General features: G+C 46.9%; 1 long non-coding RNA gene across 1 annotated transcript; it reads left to right on the top strand.

Moving 5' to 3' along the window:
* The first annotated feature begins 10,774 nt into the window (after positions 1-10,774).
* LOC144104416 (uncharacterized) lies at positions 10,775-22,729 on the top strand. Its single transcript, XR_013308524.1, has 3 exons — positions 10,775-11,075; positions 12,140-12,261; positions 22,432-22,729. It is a non-coding gene; the product is annotated as an uncharacterized LOC144104416 (long non-coding RNA).
* Positions 22,730-24,523: the final 1,794 nt, after the last annotated feature.

The raw sequence follows: 24,523 nt of genomic DNA, 5'->3' as shown, positions 1-24,523 counted from the left end.
ACAGCCTGAATCAGCGACACGACGTGTCGAGAGTTTTCTCAGGCGCAGGCCGGCGGGGCATCACAGGCGCAAGATCTTCCAGTTCGCGACCAACAACCTGGTGGACAGTGTCGGTGACGGGGACATCATCGGAGGACGCACAGGATGGTAATTCCATAACTACAGCGCAAACGACAGGACAGAGATGAAGAAGGGACACCACACAGCGCTGTGTGGTGTCCCTTCTTCATCTCTGTCCTGTCGTATGCGCTGTAGTTATGGATCATCGTAAACACCAACTCGCCCAACAAACGCTTTTGAGGATGGTAATTGCTGCTTATCGCAAGCAGAGGCGGCGGCCGTATTAGGAGTCGGGAGAAGTGCTATGGAGATCGGCGGCGTTTAACTTGCTTCAAGCGACGGCATTCTTTTATGTTTGTGTCCATGGTAATACAATCTATGCAAAAAATTAAATTAAAATCATCATCCACAATCCCTTTCAAAACATGGCCTACCTTGCCGGGCTCAGTCATGGGGCGCCAACTTTGTGGCAAAGCGCCAAGAAATCTTCACTTTATGCCACATGACGACTGGTTGTGCGACGCGAGCTGCTTTCTCGCGGAGAGCTTCCGGTCATCGGGTCTGTCAAGTACGAGGCCTTTCTTTGAAAGTGTCCCAGCTCGTCTGTTCTTCGTGAGTTTTGTACCAGACCCGGGCCGTGCCGCTCAAATAGAAGATAGCATTGGCTAGCACAGCGGTGGGATACGACGGAATATAGATGCTCACTCGTTCATATAGGCTCAGCCAGTCGGTGACATCGGTGCCGTCGTTCCCAGAAAAGGTACAGGGGTCACGGGCATGCACAATGACTACGAAGGGGGCAGCAGGAGCGGTTTGTGACTCGCCGGGAGCCAATGGTAGCAGGCAGGGCCTGAAAACCGCTTCGGAGCTGCGTGGCGTGGAGATCGTCTACTCGGCATCTCCACCAAAGAGGTTGCGTGGTCCGAAGCCCAGGCAGGCACAAAGACAACTAGAGCACAGGGCACAGATCCAGCGAACACCGAGCGGATAGCGCGCACACCGCACACTTCCTCCAAGCCGTCTTCACGGATATTATCTTTTGCAAAATTTCACTTTAAATGTGCTCCGGTTATGCACGAAATATTGGCTTTTGTGGTCTGCAATACTTGGCCAAAAGGAGAGGAAGCCACCTCTTATTTTGCGCAAAGTTTACATTTGCATGCTTTCCTGCTCGATTGTTGGAACTTATAGACAGGATATTGAATGTTAGGACATTCTTTATTAGCGAACATTTGTTTTTTCATTATTGTTTGGCCAAAATTTGTGGTTCTGCAGTCGGTAGGTCTTAGCCTCATGATGCTTTCAGCGAACGTGGTGGCTGAGGTGGTCTCGAGGAAGCTCCATGCAAACTTCTATAAGCGGGGTGCCAGCTTTCCCTCTAGTTAATAGTAAGAAAGTCTATGAATCCTACCGGATGGCGCCACTATCCCGGGAGTTAACTCATCTGCGTATGTTGGATGATGCAACATAAACTAAAATGTGCCTCAAAATACCTGCGTTTACAATGCGAAAACGTTCATTTCATAATCTAGAGCTCTGTATTCGCTGTTGATGTGCCCTGCACGATGATCGTGTTTAATGCCTAGCAGCGTGAAAGCGCTCATGGGCACCGATGGTTAACCGCCAGCGACGAGCTACTACACCGACGCATTTGACATGGCAGAGGTGGTTTTTTGGCGACTCTTACGGTTCTCGATAGCCGCGGTGATGTGGCTCTGAATTGAGCTCGCCAGTTACCTTGCAAGTTAGTTTTCAGGCATCAGTATGGGCACGCGTGCGCTTCGTCCCATCGCGAACCTATGAAAACTTCGTCTGCAAAGTCTCCCAACGCATATATGAAGAGAAACAGCAAGATGACTTTCTCAGCTCATCCCTTTTATTTATTTGATGTAGAAAATTTAAAAACCTAAAAGCGGGATCTCGCCGTTCTTGCAGTGCCTCATTAAATAAATGAAAAACGTAAATTTCCGTATGCAAAACCGTCCTATCACAGCAGCAAAATATGTTCAGCGATGTTGCATACGGTAAGTCGTCACGACGCCTTGATGGTTCAGCATGGCATGAAGCGTGCATTGGGCAGTGAGTGAGTGCATGACAAAACTTCTCTCCGTTCCCTGTTACCCTCAAGATCAATTTAAAAATTCAGGCGGCACTTTGGCGATCTAAAGACCTCGAGGCGAAAGCCCTCGGCCAAAGTCAAATTTCGGGGGTGGTTGAGCCAATCTTGGGGTGACACGAGCCAGATTTGGAGGTCACCATAGTGTTCGCCGTAGTCGAATTAGGCTGGGCATCGATTTCGGTGAAAATCGGCGAAAGTCAAATTTCAGGGTTCACCCGGTCCAAATTTGGGGGTCACCATGGTGTGAAGTGCACAAAAGATCCTCGGAGGATTTCTTAACGCGTTGCGTCTACAGTGCTCCATCGAACAGCGGAGCTCTGCACATGCAAGCCCAGTGTGGCGCGTGTGCACGTGCGAACGGTGTGTGCGGCGACGGCGACAAAAAGCATGGCGAGCACGAGGAATGGAGAGCTCACGTGTCAGAAAACCGAGGTGTGTAGGGAGACAGCGCAACGGAGGTCGTGTCTTTCAAGCGTGGAGGTTGGGTCCGTGCTGCCGTGGACCTCCCTTTGATCACTTACGCGAGTCTCCCGCGTTCCTTGCAAGCGTGGAGATGTCAGCCGATGGACTGGTGGGGGGTGAAAACATTTATTCATCATAGAGAGAGGTGTGGGAGTCGTGATCTGAAAGTTCATGCCCTTACAACAACTAGGTGGGGTGCCTAGTCAGGCACAGCATTGGCGGTTGCCGCAGCCTGGTCTCGCTGCGTACTGGCCCTTTGGGCCTTGAGGGCGCAGCAGCCGGAGAGTCGCCTCCCAGTCCTCTCGGGGGGGGGGGGGGGGGGATAGGGGGTAGGGATGTGTTCTGCTGGCAGGACCACACCATGTGATAGGTGTCAGACCCCTCCCCACAGTGTGAGCACCGCCCTTCGAATTGAGGATCGAAATGCTTTAGAGTTGCCGGGAACAGCATCGTGTTAGTGAGCAGGCGCAGGAGTACCCACTCGTCGGCCTTCCCCAGCCCTTTGCACGGGGTGGGAAGAGTTTGGAACGTGGATTTGTAATAATCGATTATTTCCTTCAAAGTGTAACCCGGATTGAAATCGGAGTCCTGGTCAGCGTCGGGTCCAGTGGGAAATGCCCGGAGAGAGAGCGCGTGGGCGGCGGCGTCGGCTGCTTCGTTTCCGCGGAGGCCTTGGTGACGTCGAGCCCAAACGGGAGATTGGTGCGCAGGATCCGAGTCTCGGCTACAATTTTGGTAGATGCGATAAGCTAGTGGAGTAGCCCACTCTTGATCGACGTTTCGACAAGCCCCTCGCGAGTCGGTGATTATGTATTTGGAGGGGGAGTCGGAGGCTGCCAAGACGATGGCAACCTCTTCTGCGTTAATTGCTGACTGGGCCTTGAAAGTAAGGCCACCTACTGTTTTGCCCTCGTGGAAGACTGCGGCCGTGTATCATCCCATGGGGTCCGGGGCTTTGGCGTCCGCGTAGAAAGCTGCTGGTTTGCTCCCAAAATGACGGTGCACGGCTTCCGACCATGCCAGGCACCTGTCATTATGGTTCTTTTTGAAAATATTGGTGGGGAGAGCCCGCACGTGGAGGGCGCGTCTCCAGTGTATGGGAAGGCGACATCTCTGCTGTGTGAACTGGGTGTGCTGGATGTGAATACTGGCTAGAAGGCGGTGACCCGAACCTGTCGTTGTGAGACGAGTGTATTTGTTATTGAGGTGGGTTTTCCCGAAGCTCCCTGGAAGTGTTCACCATCCCCAGCGCAATGAGGTAGCAAGTAGAGGTAGAGACCGGGAGGTCCAGCGCTTCTTTCAAGATTTTTCTAAGGACGACCTCAAAAGCATCCTCTTCCTGTTTCCGCTGGTGAAGGTAGGGAGTCGAATACAAAATTCTGGTCACGAATGCGTTCGCAAGCCGCAAGGCGTCTTTGCATCGTAACCCACCGCTCCTTTTGGAAACCCGGCGGACCATGCGGCCCACCTGGTCCCCCACCAGCCGGAGCTAAGCGAGTGTTGTGTCGCAGCGTCGCTCGTTGTGTATGAAGAGTCCGAGGACTCTGATTTCTTTGGATTTGTGAATGGGACCGCTTTGCAAGGGTAGGTGGATTTTTGTCGAGCATGTTCGCGAGGGACGCAGATGCACGAATTCTGATTTCTGCGGGGAGCATTGCATACCACAGTCTCAGGCATAGCGTTCGACTATGCTGACGGCAGTTTTCAGGCTGGTGTTCATGTCCTCTAGGCGTCCTTGCGAGCCTCAAAAGGTGAGGCCGTCGGTGTACAGCGCGTGCTGGACCCCTTCGACCGCTCCCAGAAGGGCAGGTAGGCGCATGATGGATATGTTTAATAACAGAGGGGAAAGCACCGCGCCTTGTCGAGCAGAAAACGTAATTGAAGGTATTGGTATTGCAATGAGTTTGACTCGTGTGAGAGTATCACCTCGTGGCTGACGTTGTCGAACGCGCCTTTGACGTCGAGTGCGAGGACAATTTTGTCGTTTTGGGGGAGTGTGATGGGGTTCAAGATTTCACGGTCGAGTTGAAGCAGGACATCCTGTGCGGATCTGTGTGGGCGAAATCCGAACATAGTGCCCGCGAAGGTGTGTTTTTCGAGGTATTCGGATAGCCTACCCGCACCATCGTTTCCATCAATTTGCCCACACACGAGGTGAGGAGATGGGGTGGAGGTTGTCCGTGTCAATCGGTTTCCCGGCCTTCGGAATGAAGGTGACAAGGGCCGTCTTCCAATCAATGGGGAGGAGGAATTCCCCCGTCCAGATCGCATTTATTTATTTATTTACTTATTAATTTATTTATTTATTTCAGTACCCTCAGGGCCCGAGGGCATTGCAGAGGGGAGTGGGGTACAATAGACAAAATAACAAAGGAACAGCAGTAACAAGTAACACAAAAATGTGAACAAGAATATGGCTCGCGCAAATCAGTAGGTTGCAGCAAATACAATCAAACAAATTAACAGTCATTTAACACGAAATTATGAGCAAAGAATAAACGTAAGCATAAAAGTAAGCATACCACGCAAACAAGCATACCACGCAGACCAGGTCTGTTTTAACTACCACATAGGCTGAAAAGAATAAACGGCAGGGCGCAAGAATTACATGTACTATGCTACCATCAAGTTAGTTAAAGCCGATTTAAACACAGAATGGTCACTTATTTCGACGACCGATCGGGGACGGCGATTCCATTGTGCCTATGTGCTGGGAATGAATGAGTTGTAAAAGTGGTTTGTTTGGCATGAAAGAATACCAACTTTATGACGATGATCGATCCGAGCTGAAACGTAGCAAGGTGGCGTTATAAATTTTCTCTTAAAGATGGGGTTATCGTAGTAAATTTTATGGAATAGACAAAGGCGGGATATATTTCTACGTTGCGACAGTAGTTGGAGTGATAAGCTTGATTTCATGGCACTGACACTAGAGTTACGGTGATAATTCGAGAGAATAAAACGGGCCGCACGGTTCTGTATAGATTCGAGTTGGTATATTAGTGTCTCTTGATAGGGGTCCCAGATAGATGCAGCATATTCTAGTTTACTACGAACCAACGACTTGTAGAGAAGCAGTTTTACGGAGCTAGAAGAAAGATTAAAGTTACGGCGTATGTAGCCCAGCATGCGGTTAGCGTTATTGCTTACATAGTCTATGTGTACTTTCCAAGAAAGATTATGGGAAATGAAGACACCTAAATATTTGTAAAAAGGCACAGACTCAAGGCTGCATTTATTAAGACGATATGAAGGCAATGTGGTCTTACGACGAGAAACCCGCATGTACTTGCACTTTTTTATGTTTAGTTCCATGTTCCATTTGTTAGTCCATTCAAGAGCATGATCAATATCCGATTGAAGAAGAGCTATATCAGAGTCACTGTTAATTTCGCGGTATATGACGCAGTCATCAGCAAAAAGATTTATTGTTGAACATAGATTGTCAGGTAAGTCATTGATATATATATTCTAGAAGGCACTGGAACGCTGAATCAGGAAGGTTCACCAAAAGTTTGACGGTGATCTTGTCCCGGCCTGGTGCGGTGCCGCTCTTCATTTTGGCCAGACTGGCCCGCAGATCGTGAAAATGGAAAGGCTGTTCCATTTGAGTTTTCCCTGCCTGCGTAGGTGTATGCCGATCTGCGGGTGTCCTGAGTTGTGCACAGGTAGCGATCCCGGAGCGCCTGTGCCAACTGCGTTGCATTGCCTTAGAATGAGCGCATGGATTTGTGTAGTTGCTTCTGCGTTTCTGCGCGGGTCTGTGTTTGGTTGGTAAGGGCTCGCAAGAGCTGCCACGTGTTGGGGCTCAACATTTGCCTCACCGCCGTGTGGCAGCGGTTCACCCAGTTGGAGTCAGCCAGTTGGACCGCGAACTCTGCTGCTTGCCGGGTGAGGTCTGCAATCCGCCCTTTGAGCTTCTTGTGCTTCTGGCGCTTCCAGGGGCGAGCAAGGCCGCGGCTCGCTTCCCAGAGGTGGAAGAGGTCCTTGTCCACGTTCGTGATTACCTGTGTGAGATTTATCTGCTTTTCGTGGGAATGAAGGTGTGATATGACTGACCGAGACCAGTTCGTGTAGCCCTGCTCTGTGATGTTTGTGTTGGCGTTGGATGGGAAATTTTGGCAAAAGGTGGTCCTATTGGGGATGCGTGCTTGTGTGGTGGGGCACTTTAGGGGGCGTGTGTAAACAGTGCTGTTGAGGATGTAGTGGTCGCTGCTGAGAGTATCCTCGGTGTTGATCCAGTCTGAGTGTCTTATGTTGCGAGTGAAGGTGAGATCCGGGCATGTGCCTCGGGTCACCGAGTTGCCTGCGCGGGTAGGAAATGCCGGGTCGGTGTAGAGGGTGAGCCTCAGTGTGGACGCCAACTGCGCCAGCATGCGTCCGCGCAATTCCTTTTTACGATACCCCATAGCTAGCTAGGGACGTTGAAGTCGCCCACAATCAGCAGGGAGTCACGACCCACCTCATTAAGTGCGCGGCTAAAGAGGCCCGCGAAGGTCACTCGGTTCAGTTACGGGGAGCAGTATACATTAAGTACGCGCAGGGGAGGATCCGATCGGCGAAGGGGAAGGATCCTTACCATGACATACGAGTGCGGTATATTGAGATCGAGGTCAATTTCGGTGGCTGTGTACGACTTGTGTACGAGGAGACACGACGAGGAGTCTCGCTGGAACGTTGCGTAGTTAGTCAACTTGGCCGCCACTCCTGGCTCCTGGAGGGCCATCAAGGCCGCCAAAGTCTCGAAAGTTTCTAGGTAGAGGCCTAGGTTTGCGCGTTTATGCCGAGCCTTGAAGCCTCTACAATTCCACTGCGTTACGGTTACGAATTTGTGTGTTTTCGGAGGAGGGGAACGCTTGTTAGGCCGTCCTGCCATCATTAGGATTGGAGGTTAGAGATGGGGCTGATGAGACTCCGGCCCAGAGCCAGCACCGGGCGGCGGTGGGGGGTTGGAGTCCTTTAATACTTCGTCTCTGGGATATCCGACAATTTTCTTTTGCCTGTTGAAGGCTCGGATCCCATCGAACCACCGGCTTGTTCTGGTGGCTTTCGATTTCATGCAGCGGCTGATAGCTGCAGGGACCGAATCGAGCATTTGGTCTCCATGCAGTTCTCCATCGCCGCTTCTACCATTTTCTGAAGATGGGAGTTGAGACGCGCCTCCATCGCGGCCATTGCCGACGCGAACTTGGGTGGCAGTTCGGGTTCACTCTCCGTGGCGTCGAAACTCGGGATAACCGTCGCAGCAGCTAGCTTTTCTACTAAATTTTGAATTTTTTGAGCAAATGCCCGATCTCTGCTGTCAGCTGCTCATTTTGTGAGCTGCTTTCGACATCTACGCCGTAACTTGAGGCCGGGGGAGGTGGGTCAAGAGGAGAGAGGGAAGGAGGCGACTCCTTCCCAGCTGCTTACTAGAGTGCGTTGTTGCTTCGCCGGAGCCCGGGCTCCGGCAGCGTTACTTGGTTTGAGGACGGGGTTGTGGTTGGCGTCGTCTCCACTAGGGGGTAGTGGTGGCGCCTGCTTATTCTTCTTGTTTTTCTTCGTTCGCTTCTTCTCTCCCATTGACTTCAGTCCGAAAGATGAGGAGGCCGGGTTGACGTCTCCCTCTCGCGAGCCGGTGGCGTGATTGGCGCGTACCGTGCCGCTATTGGCTCCGTCGGCGGGGGGACATTGTCTGTCTCCAGGCGCTGGCTTCTCAGATACTCCATGTTGGGAGGGCTTGGCTCCGCCAAGATGAAGTCTGCAGAATTTTGCCATGCAATCTTTCTAGCCCTTGATGTGGGCTAGTCCACAGATTGCACAGGTTGGTATGCACTCAAGTGGCGCACGGCCGTCCTGCGTCACGTCGCAGATTGGCCGCGAAAGCCACACTTATGCGATCCCGGGTTGGGAAACTGACCACGCGGTCTCCCACAGTGCCACACTTCACAGAAGCCGGCGCGGTTTATTTGTATTCTCGGACGGGGGTGAGTTCGCCGTTGTAGTGTACGTACCGCGGGACCACCTTTCCCACAAAGATGATCACCGCGATGGATGATTTTCCGAGGCAGCGAATGCTGGCAATCTGGCCGCCTCCCCAGGCAATTTGGGCGATGAGCGTTGCGCTTGTTTCCTCGTCGCCGATGCCTCCGATGGCGCCACGGCACACGTCGCCGGTTTGTTTCACATGCCCCTGCACGGGCAGCGTGCCTTTGCTTGTGGACAAGCTGAATTCGCCGAGCAGGCGATCGGCGAGCCCTTACAAAATTCAGCATCGCCATTTCATTGACCAACTGTTGACATCTTATGGAATCAACTACTTAATGGAATCAACACAATGCTTGTTGACTACAGTCAACAGCAGTAAATAAAATTTATATTAATCTTAGCCAACACTGTCGGTGTCATTGACTGCAATCAACGGTTGTAAACAAATTTTATACTTACCTTGTCAACAAAGTTGATGCTGTTGACTGCATTCAACGGGAAACAACAAAATTTATGCTTAACCTTGTCAACACTGCCGATGTTGCTGACTGCATTCGACAGGTATCAACAAAATTTATACTAAATTTTATCAACACTGTCAATCCTGCTAGCAAAAACCAGTGAGTGTTCAGAAGTTTTATATTTACCTAGTCAAAAGCTGTGTTTTTAAACACGCGTTGGATTACATAAGAATAGTATGGGGAAACTAACCCGAATATATATTTAACTTAGGTATTCAAGCAGGCATGCCGTAATATTTAAAAAGCTTTCATTAGCACTCAAGTAGGCTGAGCAGGCCTTATGTTTTCCCTTGAGAAACTGTATCAATTCCTTGCTGATTCTTGAAAAGAATGAGGTGATATCATGCATGATGTATTAAAAAGCACCATGGAAGTGTTACATTTAATTAGGCGATTTCCTAAACTCTCTAGTTCAGTACGTAATTCTGTTAGATTTAAAGTATAATACAATATTCTTTTATTCCTAGGTGCAAAGTAAATAAAAATTCAGTCAAATCGTAAAAGCCCAAAGAAGGTCCTTTGTCTTTTAAGAATGCAAGTTGTAACTTACAGGCAATATAGTTAAAAGCTATGTATCTTTTGTGCCAACAGCTTTGTGTTAGTCGTTGCATTATGCAGAACTGTCTTCTAGCCAAGTAAGTGATAATGACAGATTAAAATTTTCGGGAAGTCCACCAACGCTGCCTATTTGGAATATAGGGAATATAAGGGTTGGCACCATTCTGTGGCAGAAGATCACAATAAGAGTCAATTCTGGCCACTGGTCAGTGCTGTTCAAATACAAAAAATTATGCATCACATGGATGCAAATAATTGTTGCTGCCATAAGATCACAATTTTACAGAAAGAGTTAAAAATTAACAGATAATGGTTCACTGCTGCAGGTAAAATGTAGATGGCAAAGGTAACAAAGACAACCATATTATAACACAAATAGACAGAAAATAAGAACGTGCCCAATTCATGGACATTAGCTTGGCAAACGATTTCCACATGCCTATATTGCAAAAAAGAGACATGTATAATATCGAAATCTTATACCAGACTTGTCTGGTGTGTGCTGTTGTGCACATCCAGGTGTGTTAATGTGCTGTGATGTGCACGCCAATGTGGGTTGGTGTGGTCTAGTGTGCATACCAGACCAAAGGGCACATCAGGGGGCTTGTGTGTGGTAATGTGCACATCAGAGAGATGGTGTGTTCTGGAGGATGTAGCACTACCCACAGAAGCCAATTTATTCGCTCTGTTTGGATCATGAGCAGCTCAGCATAATTGTATAATAGATATGAAACACTTTATTCCCACCAGAAAATAATAATTTTATTGCATCAAAATAATTATATGTCTAATATAATTATACGTATAATTACATAGTCTCTGTAGGAAATCTGACGATTGAAAATGACGCGCCAATGGAACTTCGATTGCCATTGAGGAGCTGATTGTGGTCGCTTGAAGGCACTGAGGCGCGAAGATGTAACAGTTCGCAGTAATTATTTGCCGTGACACGCGCAGCGCTAATAGGCACGTGCCAACGCCTAACGTGCTTCTCAACGCCGTTCCAATCCAGCGCGCTGGCTGCCAGGTCACATGGCCGGATGGAGCAACTCCTCCCTTTTTGACATCCGGGCATCCCGGTGTGATATCCGGCTAGGCCTTACCGTGGTCCGTGCTTCTGTTGTGCGGGGTGCTGTTTGTGTCTTTGATTTCAAAATTGTTGCTTCAAACTTAAGTCTGGGTTTCCTGCTTATCGTAACTTGCGCCGCTTGTCAGCGATGCATGTAGCCGTTCGCGTACTTTGTCAAAAAGCCACCACGCCGAGAAGCATGGAGCCGTTTCATCTTGACAATACGTTCGACTTCAACCGTGGAAGTTGCTGCAGATTTTTTTTGCCGCGAAGCAAGAGAAGAAAGCGGTTACTGCAGCCGTCGAGTCTTCGTTTCCAGGTGAGGCCCATAGTGTGGCACAGGAATGCGCGCAATTTGCGACCGCGAAAATATACGAGCGAGCAAAAAGGCGAGTCCGGTAGGGTTTTGTGTGATGGGTACATATCACGAAACCCCACCGCTCTGTCCTGTTCGTTTCCCTTCGGCATAGCGCGTGGTTCATTGGTTCTTTCCGCGGCCGCAAAGCACATTCCACATCGAATCATCAACATGCTGGTCTGTCAGTGTCTGCAATGTATGCGTTGCGACGCGAACGCCGTGGTGTGTGCATAGATGCGCTTGATAAATACCAGCTGCGCGTAGGAGTCCTTAACTAATGTAAATATGGCAACTGGATATCACCCTGCCAGACGCTGGCCCAGCGAACATGTGTGATTACGTTTCGGGCTTTCGTTTAGGTGGTTGCCCGACTTCCTGTTCATTATACGACGTGCGACGTGATTGTGCGCTGCCTGCACGCGTGCTTTTTGACGCCACTATCGGCACGTTGCGGACTGCTGATAGCGTGCGCCGCTCGGTCTGTTTAGCGTTGTGTTATTCGCTACGCGTATGTGTGTCTTTATTTTGATTTGATGCGGCGTCTTAAGGTTAAAGCACACCTCTACGAGACGATTACGCCAGCTGTCAAGCTCAGGGTGCGAGGGTCGTGACGCGTCAAGGCATGCTAGCGACTCAGTGAATTGAGCGACGCGTCGCAGCGATATCCCAACAAGGAAGGTGGCTGCTCGATCACCAGTGTAACATTGGTAACGCTGCCTGCAGCTGTAAAGTGCTTTTAGTTGCTGTAGGCCGTGAATAAAAATCACTGCTAAATTTTGACGAAGAAGTAGCCCTAGAAAAGGAGCGCTGTGTAGTCCTTTCAAATTAAGTTGTTTTGAATAACCGAAGTAGTGCAGAGCTTATCTTAAAATCTAGTGTGAGCACGTGGCGTTATGTATTCAAAGTTTGGCTGTTTAAACATATTCTTGTGGTTGTGTGAAATGGCAGTAATACAAATAATCACCAGGAAGTACCAGGCATTGCGGATGCAAGAATACACAGCTCGAAATTGTGATGGTATTTAGGTGAAGTGCCTGCTGTTCAGTATGAAGAGGTCTGAAAAGAGCTTCAACGAAGAGGATGTTCCACTGTCCAGATTTGGTGCTGTTCTTTTCTGTGCCCGTTCAGCGTACATTGCAAAGCACAAGTATGTATTGCGTTTTCCTATTTTTTTTAACCTCTCTTTTGAGATCAGTGTGTTGCAATGTCTGCTTTGAACATGGCATGTATGGGCGTTCCCGTATTTAAAATAACATGTGTGTCTCTTCTCAATAGGCCATCATCAGACAGTGTCACTTTCATGTTCTTGATGACGCAGGGCTGAAATTCATGAGAAAAGGAGCGCGAAAACAAGACGACGCACGAAGCCAGAACACAGAGCACGATCCCTTCGTCCGTCATCTTGTTTTCGCGCTCCTTTTACCATGGATCGATACCGACTGGCCCTTGTCGCTTAAATTCAGAGGTGTCAGGGCTGGCCTCAGAACCCCTACCAATACTTACGGGGAATTTGAGCCCCCCGTAACAGAATGTAGGGAGTGTATGAATCTGAAGACAGCAACCAATTTTTCTTTTTCTGTTAGTAGTCAGTCATTTCTAAAGTTTTGCGAAGATTATTAGCAAGAATTATTAACACGTTTTCTTAAAGCCGAGATGTAGAAAAAATAAAAACTTGACAGCACAGCTCAAAGGGTGCAAGAAAAAGGGAAACCCGCACCCTGACACCCCGAGTGAGTCCACGGCTTTCCGCTCAGCTCCAAGGCTACACAGCAACAACGAGCACACCGGCATAGCCTCAGCACAGCCACTTTCTCTCTCTCTCCCCAGCTGTTCTCGAGTCACTAGAGACCCCCTTCAACGCAGCCAGGCTTCAAAAAATACCAATATGAAGTAATGGACTACAGGGCAGCATTATAAGGCGATATTACAGCATGAGGACAACGCTTTTATCCTTTTTCTCTCATACCTATCTCACTTGGCACTCCTGAAACGACTATAGCAGAAAGATAACCATGTCTTCATTCTGCTGTAATGCCGATTTCTCATGGCACTCCTCACAGACTGCTCCGGCAAAGGCTGGCTTATTTAACTTGGTCAAAAAATTACGGTGTTATTATTACAACTATGAGTGCGCCTCAAAAATGAGACATTAATTGAACTTTTATTCTTCCTCCTGCTCTCTCTGCTGACACCTTCTCTTGTAAGCTTCTCTACTGCGGCCTCTCACTGTAGTTACGATATCTTTACTGCCTCAAAATCTGAGTGCAAAATAAGCACCGTCTACTTCAAACTACTTCACAATCAGTTCAATTATAGCCTCTGCAGAGAAAAGCTAAAAGTGCTTAATGAAAAAAGATGAATGCTCACCACAAAAGGTTTTTGGTGATTTTTGGTGTTTTTTTTTTGCCATTTGACTTGCTTGGTGATGACACTGTGCAAGTTCAGTGACTATACTTGCTAAAATACACTTATAAGAATTTTGGAGCTTGTAGTGATCTGTTTGACTCAGCCTTTCTGCATGCTACCTGATGTCACAGTTAAACAAAGGTTAAAAGAAACATATCAGATATTGATGCATGCTGTACTCTCAGCTGTTTACACTATGAATTTGCCAAAATTTCTGGCTTATATTCCACATATTTAAAAATATAAAAGACCAAAAAAGGAAAGCAAACCGGAAAAAGGCACGCATTACATGACCCCTTTTTTCATGCTCTTAGCAGCAGTGTGTGTAAGTGAGAAACTGCGCAGTAGTAAAGAGCATTCAACTTTGCTTGCAAAATGCACACCTTTATGGAAACATCAAGTCGCAGGGGACTTGCGCCAAGCTTTACAGTCTAGTCTTGCTTGGCTCTGCATGTTGAAGTGACTAAGCGCATCATGTATTGTTCTGAAGGTCACTGCATTAATTTACTTCAACCGTGTATTGAACTGTGCTGTCAGGGAAGAGATAAAAGAGGGAAGGATAGAAGAAAGGAAGAAAGAAGGGCAGTAGTGGAGCGTTCCGGAATAATTTCGTCCACATGGGGATCTTTAATGCGCACTTATATCGCACAGCACACGGGCGCCATTGCATTTCACTTCCAACGAAACGCAGCCGCCAGGGTCGGATACGGGACTGAGTACTCCGGCTAAGTAGACGAGCACCTTAACAATTGAGCCACCACGGCGGTTTTTTTATATAATTATAATTGGTTTTGGGGGGAAAGGAAATGACGCAGTATCTGTCTCATATATCGTTGGACACCTGAACCGCGGAAGGGTAAAGGAGGGAGTGAAAGAAGAAAGGAAGAGAGAGGTGCCGTAGTGGAGGGCTCCGGAATAATTTCGACCACCTGGGGATCTTTAACGTGCACTGACATCGCACAGCACACAGGCGCCTTAGCGTTTTTCCTCCATAAAAACTCAGGCGCTTCGGTCGGGTTCGAACCCGGGAACTTTGGATCAGTAGTCGAGCGCCCTAACCCCTGAGCCACCGCGGCAGGGCACGCGGTTTTTTTTCCTAAATTGGTTCTGAGTTCATGTCATGACACGCTTTTGGCGTTCATTTTTTTCTTGTCTTACGCCTTTAAATGGGAGCTCAGTGCTACTACTGTCTCATTTCATTTGTGCGTTGTTGTTCTTGGCCTAATTTTACCTCTGAAGGTGCTCGTAAATTTGTTTTTCCATTTTGCTACATAATCTCTGGATGCAAGTTCGGCTTTTGTGATGTCCAGTTTATCACGTTTGACTCGATATTGGATAATTTTTATTTAGGGCCATGTTCATATTCCGCCGCCTTGCGAAAGCTGTTCTTCCTAAGAAGACGGTTACGTTTAGCCCCTCAAAATACCAAGCTTTTTTGCATACTCTACCCTTGTAAGACTGATTTTACAATACACAAGCACTCTTTGGTTCCCAAATCAATCACTAACGTCACTTGGCTTGAGAGAGTGCAACGAAAAGCTGTAACGTTCATTCATAACAAATACAAACCCTCCGACTCACTTACCGATATTGCTACTTCATCTGGCCTTTCATCACTATCACCTAGGAAAAAATAATCTCCCCTGAAGTTTTTATACCCAATTATTACACAACAGCTGTAGTGTAAATGTGTCTAAATATGCATCCTTCTGACAATCGTTGCAATCCCGGCACAAGCATGCGCATACGCTGACTGAATAATCAAGTCAAACCAACATTCTCAAGCATTCCTTCTTTCCTTTAGTCATCAGCGAATGAAATTAACTCAATCCAATGATTACTAGTGCGTACTCACTATCACTATCTTCCTTCACTTCAAGATCAGAAAAATCAGTAAATTGGATATAGTCCTACATTATACCAGATGACTGCGCAGCCATTACTTCCTGCTATTCCTTGATACACGCATTCAACATGCTAATCAGGCCTGCAATAGAATACATCTCAGTGATCTGGAACCCTCATTATACCTATCTTATTAACGTGTTGGAATCTGTGCAAAACAAGGATGCTCGATTCATACTTTCCCGTTACTCTTGGTATCAAAGTGTAACAGCACTGAAAATATCGCTCCATCTCTCGTCTCTGGTCATACGCAGAAATTTCAGCAGTTTATCTTTTTCCCAAACTCTCTACCACAGCAACACACCATTTGCAAGTTCACATCTCCCGGCACCGCACATATCGGCTTGTGTCGATCATATGAAGAAGATTAAACATATTTTCTCTCGGACAGAACTACACAAATACTCACCTTTGGTACTAGCTATTGAAGAGTAGAATTCGCTTCCTACTAGCACTGCGGCTATCGTTGGATCATCATCATTTCGAACAGCTCTTTGGTCATACAGATAAAATTCCAATGTAAAATGATGTGCGCTTTTTTTCGTTTGCTTGAGCGTGTTCGTGTCGGCCGTAACGTTCCATGAAATGTTAGCTGCCATGTTTTGTAACTTCTGAAGGGGCGATTTTTGTTTTCTTTTGTGGAATTTGCTACATGTGCATTTTTTCAGTACGTGTTCCTAGCCATCCCCCCCCCCCCTCCTATTAACTTGTGCCTTGCTTCTTAACTTGGTTATTTCTGTCTTCAGCCCGTTTATATGCTTATGCTGTGTTCTATATAATTGTCAAGTTTTCTTTGATGAACCCCCCCCCCCGTATGTAATGCCCGCATTGGGCCATTAGGGTATTGAAATAAATAAATAAATAAAAATATTTTGTTTTTACGGATGGTTGCGTGGACCATTGTGACCCGTTACCTTCTTTTTCTAGCATGCTTAGTAGAAAGAATGACGGCTTCTCTACTTGTTTTCTTTTTTGCTGCTGTTCTGAATTTTTAAGGTACTTTTGGTAACCTGCCTACTAATAGTTATACATTTATTTTCAAAATTCTTTTTCTGTTGATCCGCAGGAAGCAATTTCTTATTATTGTTTTGAACTTTGTATTGTACAGACAGCCTCCTACGGTCTCGTATTGATACTAGAAATATTTTAAATAAATAAAACAATTATCCTGTCTCTTATATGACACAACCCCAAAGCACGAGCATGTTTCAATAGGTAGCCGCTTCTGTGTGGTGACTGTAAAACAAGGCCTTCTATGAAACTTCGTTCACTTCTCTTTGCTGTCTTGCGAATTCTTTTGTTACAAATATGTAACATGCTTTGTCTTTGCAAGTTTTTATTGATAATGGTGTGCTGGTTGACAAATCGGTGCTCGAGTTGTTCAATCATTCGAACAGCGGGCCTGGGAAATATCCCGATGCAATTCTCTGCCATATGTTTTCACCTGAAAAACTGCAGGGCAGCTCTCTCTTCGTGCTGCATAACACACGTACACTCCCTAAAAGCGAGGCTCCAGACCAAGAGAAGGTCTGGGCAGTGATTGGTGTCTTTTCAGACATATCTTTAATTAAGCAGCCATCTAAAATATTTTTACAAATCCAAACTGCTCATTTAGAACTTTGGAACACTGATTGCTGAGAGTAAAAAAATTCAATATCTTAGGTTGAAAGCACTTGAGATTTTTTTGCAAACATAACAGGAATGCAAACTAGAGGAGTACGGATAGTACTTTTTTATTTGAACATGCGTAGTGTAACCTGGCCTACTGAGTTGAATATGAATAGAATATTTGTGCCAATACTTGCTACATTTCCAAATAATCGTACAAAACGGAATAATTTTGTGATAGTGGCGGCGCTGCAGTACGATGCTAACTTACGGAGTTGACGCTATAGCTGTTAAATTACGCAACACTAATCTTGACTAAGGGGCCGCAACACGAATTCATTATGTTAACTCTGTGAACGTCAAGGTATGCATGTACAGAAATTATTTTCTTAGTGGTAACGATAGTGAATAAACTAAAGCTAGAGCTAAGGGCATGAGAGGGGCGAAAACATATATAAGCCATGGCCTCCATGGCGTCTAAACTTGCCGAAGTCTTGCTGTGTTTTCGCGTCTTAGAGGCCATGTATGAGCATTATGAATGCTGCCGCATGAATGGACCATGTCGTGGCACTGGGCACTTCATGGCGCTGATATTGACCATCACCGGATGGTGCGCAGCATCAGTGTGTGCCCTGTTCTTTGAAAGAACAGTCATCGAGGAAATATACCATGCCCAGCCTTGTTTGAACATTATGCCAATTGTTTGATAATTGTTCGAAAGTTCATAACCAGTTCGATTTGGTTCGAATAATTTCTAAAATACACTATTTGACTCCTTCAAAATTTTCTCATAGGTCCACCGCAACGGCTCAGTGGTTATGGTGCTTGGCTGCTGACCCGAAAGACGCAAGCTCGATTCTGGCTATGGTGGTCTAAATTTGATGGAGCCAAAATTCTAGAGGCCCGTGTACTGTGTGATGTCAGTGCACGTTAAAGAACCCCGGGAGGTCGAAATTTTCCGATCATTTCACTGTGGCGTCTCTCATAGCCTGAGTTGCTTTGGAACATTGAACTCCGTGAACCAAACCAAATCAAACGATTTTCTAAAATTCGCGCACACCTAACACAAAGCATATAGCAAGACCCCACTAAATGATATGTGACCGCTGCGGTGGCTAAGTGGTTATGGCGCTCGGCTGCTGGCCCGAAAGATGCTGGTTCGATCCTGGCTGCAGCGTTAGAATTTCGATGGAGGCAAAATTCTAAACGTCCGTGCACATGTACTGTGCGATGTCAGTGCACATTAAAGAACTCCAGGTGGTTGAAATTTCCAGATTTTTCATTGCGGCGTCTCTCACAGCCTGTCTAACTTTGGGAAGTTAAACCCTCATAAACCGTAAACCAAATGGTATGTAAAAAAGAAGAGAATAGGAAAGACTGACAAATGTCATGCATGTTGAAACAAAGCAGCTGCTGAATGCCTTGAAATTGCAGATTGCATGCACGCATTGAAAAATACTGCTCCCAATATTGTGGCACATATCAGTTAAAGGGAGTATGCAATGAAATAATTCATATTACGTAAAGCAGACGAGAGATAGGCATTTCATAACTCGTCACCACAACGCAAGGATTTTTAAGCTAGCATCAATAACAACGAAGATATAGACGACTAAAAATTTCACTCCTCCTCTCCCCCCTCAACTCGTACGCACGAGGCAACAGACAAAATTAAAGAAAACAGGTCTGGGACTGGGCCCCGCCTTTGAATACGTCATCAGATGACGTTCGCTTTGCAACTTCCTGTTGTCGCTCCTAGCCCCCCAGGAACAGCGTCGGCGGCGTGGCGGCATCTCTCCGGTCTCTCTTCGCCTTCCTGGATTGCGGTGCGCGTCGGGTTTCTTTGCTTGTCGTCTGTTGTAGTTGGCAGTAATAAACCCGGACCTCGAAGTGTGACTGCTCGCTCTTATGGCCGTGATGGGCATCGAGCCCTATGCGTGCCCACGAAGAGCCGTGCGAGTGCCTCCGGAACTCCCGACAGAAGGAGGCGGCAGAGGAAAATTGAAACCATATGCGTGAAGGCAATGCCCTGGCCCGCGCTTGCCCGAGAGGGTCGCGTGGCGGCACGAGCAGACAATTTTCACGGCTACCGGAAGTGTACCGGTGACGTCGTGGATGCCGTGGCTCCAGCGAATGAGGGCGTGTGGTGGCCTGGCGACGTCATGGTACAGTGACGTCTTTCTTCGACGATTTTAGTTCTAAAATCGGTGAATACGAGAACACCAATCGGCCCGCAAATATAAGAAAACACGTTTTTTTAATTTATAATAAATTGCTGGCTCAGTTTCGAAGACTTATGCTTGGTGCGAATGCTCATTAGCATAATTTCTAAACATAGAAAACATTTACAAGCGACTTTGAATTCTTTGCATAGTCCCTTTAAGACTGAATGAGGTAACTTATTTATATCTGCCCTTATTAGCAATAGCTTCATATTGCACAGTTGAGAGAGATATGGCTGGATTCATTATATAATTGCTTAAAGTTTTATGAAGAAATTGAGATTTACTGTAGTGAACATAAGGAAAGCATGAGTCCATTTGGCAAAGGCATAAATGAATGTTGCAGAAATGTGAGATTGATACCACACGTCAAGTGCTTTGGGACAAGATTTGTTTACATGTTCAGCCCCAGTTTACTATATTTTTTATCAGGCTTTACATGCAGGAAGTTTCCGGATGCCAGTGCAAGCCCCATCAAGAATAGCCTGGCGAACTACCTGGCTCGCCTCAATATTGGGCCGGCCGCAGCAATGCCAGGGTGGCCCATGTGAAAAATAGCCCCGTATTCTTCCTGACACACCTTAGTAAATGAAACCCCGTTCTTATGTTTTTCACCGGACCGGGAAAGAAAACGTAACAGCCCGGAAAATGCAGCAGTGGGGAACGTAACAACGGGCTTCTATTGTAATGGGCAGGGAGCAAAATTCACCTGCTGCAAAATATAACTGTTAATTAGTTTTTGTTTAATTTTAATTTTTTTCAGCTCTAGGCAGGCACCTGCGATGTTATGCGAATAAAACAAATTTTAACATTTTTTTTCCTGTACTTCTTGAAGTACATGCGCGTAGTGCTAAAAATAGCATTTGCATATATGGACTTCCAGCAGGATTTATTGCCTATATGTGTGCGTGAACAAAAAGAATACAACTTCTCAACTCAACAACGGTCGAACAGCACCAGCCTAGCACCAGCTCCTCGTGAATAAGTTAGGCCTAGCACCAGCTCCTCGTGAATAAGTGAAAATTTCTTTTCGCAAAGCAAGAATTGAGCCCACCTGGTGAAATTTGGTGGCTACAAAGTCCTTGTGGTGTTAGGGACTCACTCGCTGAAATTTCAAGAGGGGCCGAATTGATACGCCGCAAGAAATGGTGGCACTTGACTGAGCCGATACGGCATGCGTCCGCTCGCGTTCTAGTTAGGCCTGTTCCTCCCCGATGGACTGAGTGTCCGTGCTGCCGAAAGGCACTCTCGGATAGCCTGCTTTAAGCTTCCGGCGTTTCGCGATGTCGTTGACGGGACCTGGCTACGTTGTTCCTATTGTTGCCAAGTTCTTCGATCCTCTTGATGGGAGACAACCGGCGTCTTCCTGTGTTCCTCTCCGCTCCTACTAACACCCGGCTCCCTTCCGTCGCTTCCATCGACGCATCGCCAATGACGCGTCGCACTACATCGACCCGCGTTAGCCCGATCTGCAAGGTATCCCCGCTTCAATTGGGGTCCTCTACATCTGGTGAACTCTTTCACTTATACTGTAGTGTTGTACGCGTGTTGAGTGTGTGTTTTCCTTGTTTTCGTTTCCGTGTCTTATTAGTCCATTTCCTTTAAAGTATAAATACGCCTTTTTTGTTTCGTTTGATTTCTTTGTTCTCTCTTTCGAACCTGCACGCGATAGCGTTCCCATTCGGATAGTCGGGGACGCGCTACCAATTCGCGGCACATGGTGTTCATCGTAGTCGAATTACGGTGGACATCGATCTTTGAGCAAATTGGACAAGGTCAAAGCCTGGATATGACGTCACTTGCGTTGTTGTGAGCTCCGGTTGGCGATGTAATGGACGGAGAGGATATCGACCGGGAGTTTGAGTCTTTAAAGGCTTTCGCCTTAAGATGCCATTTTTGTGCGAACAAGCCTGTTGCCTTTTATTTACTATCGGCGATTTGCGGCTGTAGCGGCCGCCTTCTGCACCTTCTATCACAGCAAAGCTGTGCGTTGCGCAAAAATACTTTCTTCTTTAAATGCGCATCCGGCCTTTACAATGCAGTAAAAATATCTGAGCTATTGTTTCTATTTGTTGAAGTCCACTGGGTAAATAAAGCAGGTTTGATATTACTCTCTGCAGTGGAATTAGACGCGAAACTAAGCATGTGGCTAAATTTTTCTTCTGTCGTATTGATCGCGTTCCATTTCTCGGCAAAGAGCAATAGCGCCACTGGACGTTTCGCTGCGGCAACCGCAACGCAGTGACATCCTGCCACCGCTCGCAGTCGCAACCGAACCGACATCTGCTCTCGGCGTTTCGACAAATAAGGTGTGGTCGCTGCGGCAGATTCTGACGCATTCATTATGACACATATTGGGAATAGGGCTCCTGGCGTCGCCTTTTGCGACATGTAGCATTCGGGCGTGGTTTAAAAAGTGCGTACAGTTGCTCGTAGAAACGGAAAACGATGAGCCACTCTCGTCGGCGGTGTTTCGTTTCACGTTTTCTTCACTCCAAAGACCAACCGACATCTTTGCTGGTTCACACACAGCGTTAGTTTTGAACCCACATATCGTAGCTCTTTAATATTGTAGAGGTGTTCATTTTTTATTTCAAGCAGCGTAGGGTATGCAATACTGTATTCGAGTAATTAAAATGCAAGATTGATGCCATTTATGTCAATTTTTGTAGGTTCTGCGAATGCGATTGCGGTTTAAGCCGGGATGATAATGGCGCCGGCCGTGTTGGTGTCTGAAACGTGTTATCGTCAATTCAAAAGCTCGTTAATGTTCAGCACTGCGTACATGAACGTTTTCATGTACCTTTTGTGCCTGCTTAGCGTTTGGAGGAACTATCTCATGGTGTTAGCATGCCTTATGGCCTCATCCAGTTCTATTTCGGCCGCGTCAGTGGTTGAAACATGTGAGCGACAACACGGAGGTTTGTAAACTTCAGTTTTGTGTTTGTAAATGCCTCTGTGGCTCGTGTGGACACTGTTTCGACGCTCTCACGCGCAATGAAGCGCCTTGAAGAGTCATGTAGCCGCCAGTGCAAACGACGCAAAGGCAATCTCGCCGCACCGGGTAGCGTTTGCTACATCGTCTGTTTACATTAGTGCAAAGTATGCTCGCATGGGGAGCGCCAGCCCGGCTCCGCAGACGATAAAAATACTCATCGTGTCCAACTTTTTTGCAGGTAAGGACGGTTAAGGAGAGCAGTTGTTATTGGTGTGGGACATTTTCCGCCAGGGTCATCTCATCGCAACACGAAATGTCGGGTCCGTCGTGCGTTACATCGATGAAAATTCTATTTCGCGTGGCAAGTTCCAGCCCGACTGAGCAGAAGATGCCAATATTCACCGTATGAATTGTTCTGCATGCACAGAATTTTTGTATTAGTGTTGTTCCTTGTGTGAGTGCAATACCTTTATCAAGTGGGGGGGATAAAGAATGCGTTTTGCCAAAAGCCCAATAAAATTATGTGGTGATTTTCAGCTAAGCTTGCAGGCGATCACTTGACATCATTCAAAGGCGCCATGCCTTCGTGGGCAATTACCTCTCACATTAATCAGCAGCAAGAAAAAAATCTACTTAACTTTCTGGAGAGCAATCCCCATCGTGCAACGGGAGGCGATTTGGGCCCTTATTTTACGGCAGCCCAAAGGAATCGGTTGTGGTGCAGGGTGACCGACTTCTTAAATGAAAAAAGCCAGCCTGCTAGGTCAGCCAAGGAATGGCGCCATTGATATACTGCGTATGTCAGCCGCGCGAGGCTGATGTTGCCTCGTTTACGACTCGAATGGGTAAGTGCTGTTACAAGTTTAACCGCGCTGTGATGCCGCCAGTCTTTTCAAATGCTTGTGGTGATGCTTATCTCAGGGGTACCGGCGGTGGCAGTTTGGCGGGGCCCCGGGACCGGCTTCTGGCCATTATTGGCCGATCTGTTGCGCCGACGAGGCCGTCACCCTTTATGGAAGCAGTAAGCGAGCGAGGTAAGAATAAGTTTCAGGTTGTATTTGGCAAAGAATTGATCACAGTGGTGATTACGTGCAATAAGCAGCAGGTGTGAGTAAAAAGAAAAAAAAATGTGATTTTAGTGCGACTGTCGGAAGTCATGTAGTCATCGTACACTGTGTACAAATTTTAAGTATAAGCATATTTTGCAGCGTTGAATGTATGCACCTGAAAAGCTACATCAGAGATCAAAATCCCAAGTTAGCAGTAAGCGTCAGTGCCTGGTTTTTCTGGGGAAAGCAATGAAGCAATCAGGTCTTCCAAAGTGGGCAGATTGGTACATACCTTGTAAACAGAGAGCCCACAAAAGCAGTTGTGAAACGTGAGAAACAATGCTTCAAAAGTAAGGGAAACAAATGTGGCAGCACACTGCACCAACGAAAAGGCCATTTATTTGCTACATGCATGGTATGTTGGCTACAAATAACGAAGGAAGAATTGGAAGCAAAAGAAAACTAAGCTATCACATAACAAAGAAAAGGACATGAAAGGGGATGGAAGAATGTAATAAGTACAAGTATGCTACAACCATTATGACAAGAAACATACACGAGGTGGGACCACAGCATGAAAGCATACATTGATTGTGCTTGGCTCCGATAGTCAAATATCATAAAATTAATCCTTTGTGAGAGCACAAAGATGAGAGGAATGTGAGGCTGCAAAAAAAATTAACCACCAAATACAACACAAAGACAGAGTGGGGTCCTTTGACATAAGCCGGATGTCTCCTGTCGTCACATTTTTAGCACGCTAATAGCACCTAATATGAACCGAATGGTGGCAACAGCTAATTTCATTGGTAACTTAACGGTGGCTGTTTTGCTTCCTTTGCTGTTGACAGTGTAACGGTGGTATGCCTGAAGTTGCTGGTAGTGCGTGTGCCCCATCTGCGGCGGGCGCAGGCGCTTGTGCAGCCTTAGACAAAATTGTTGTCGGGTGCTTAATGATGCAAAGGAGTTAGCTTCTCCGCAATTCATGAATACTTTTCAACTATGTTTATGGTATATGGGTGTTTATCGTCCCAAAACGACTCAGTCTATGACGTACACCATAGTGAAGGGCTCCGAAAATTTCGACCACCTGGGGTTCTTTAACGTGCACTGACATCGCACAGTACACAGACCTCTAGAATTTACCCTCCATCGAAATTCGACTGCCGCGGCCGGGATCGCACCCACGTGTTTCGGGGCAGCAGCTGAGCGCCATAACCACTCAGCCACCACGGCCGCTCTTCAATAATGTCATTGCATTTGGCGAATAATTGCACGAGT

The sequence above is a fragment of the Amblyomma americanum genome, chromosome 1 (assembly GCF_052857255.1).
Source record: "Amblyomma americanum isolate KBUSLIRL-KWMA chromosome 1, ASM5285725v1, whole genome shotgun sequence".
NCBI classification, from domain to species: Eukaryota; Metazoa; Arthropoda; class Arachnida; order Ixodida; family Ixodidae; genus Amblyomma; species Amblyomma americanum.
The sequence above is the reverse complement of the archived record's forward strand: the minus strand, read 5'-3'. Positions and strand labels throughout refer to the sequence as shown.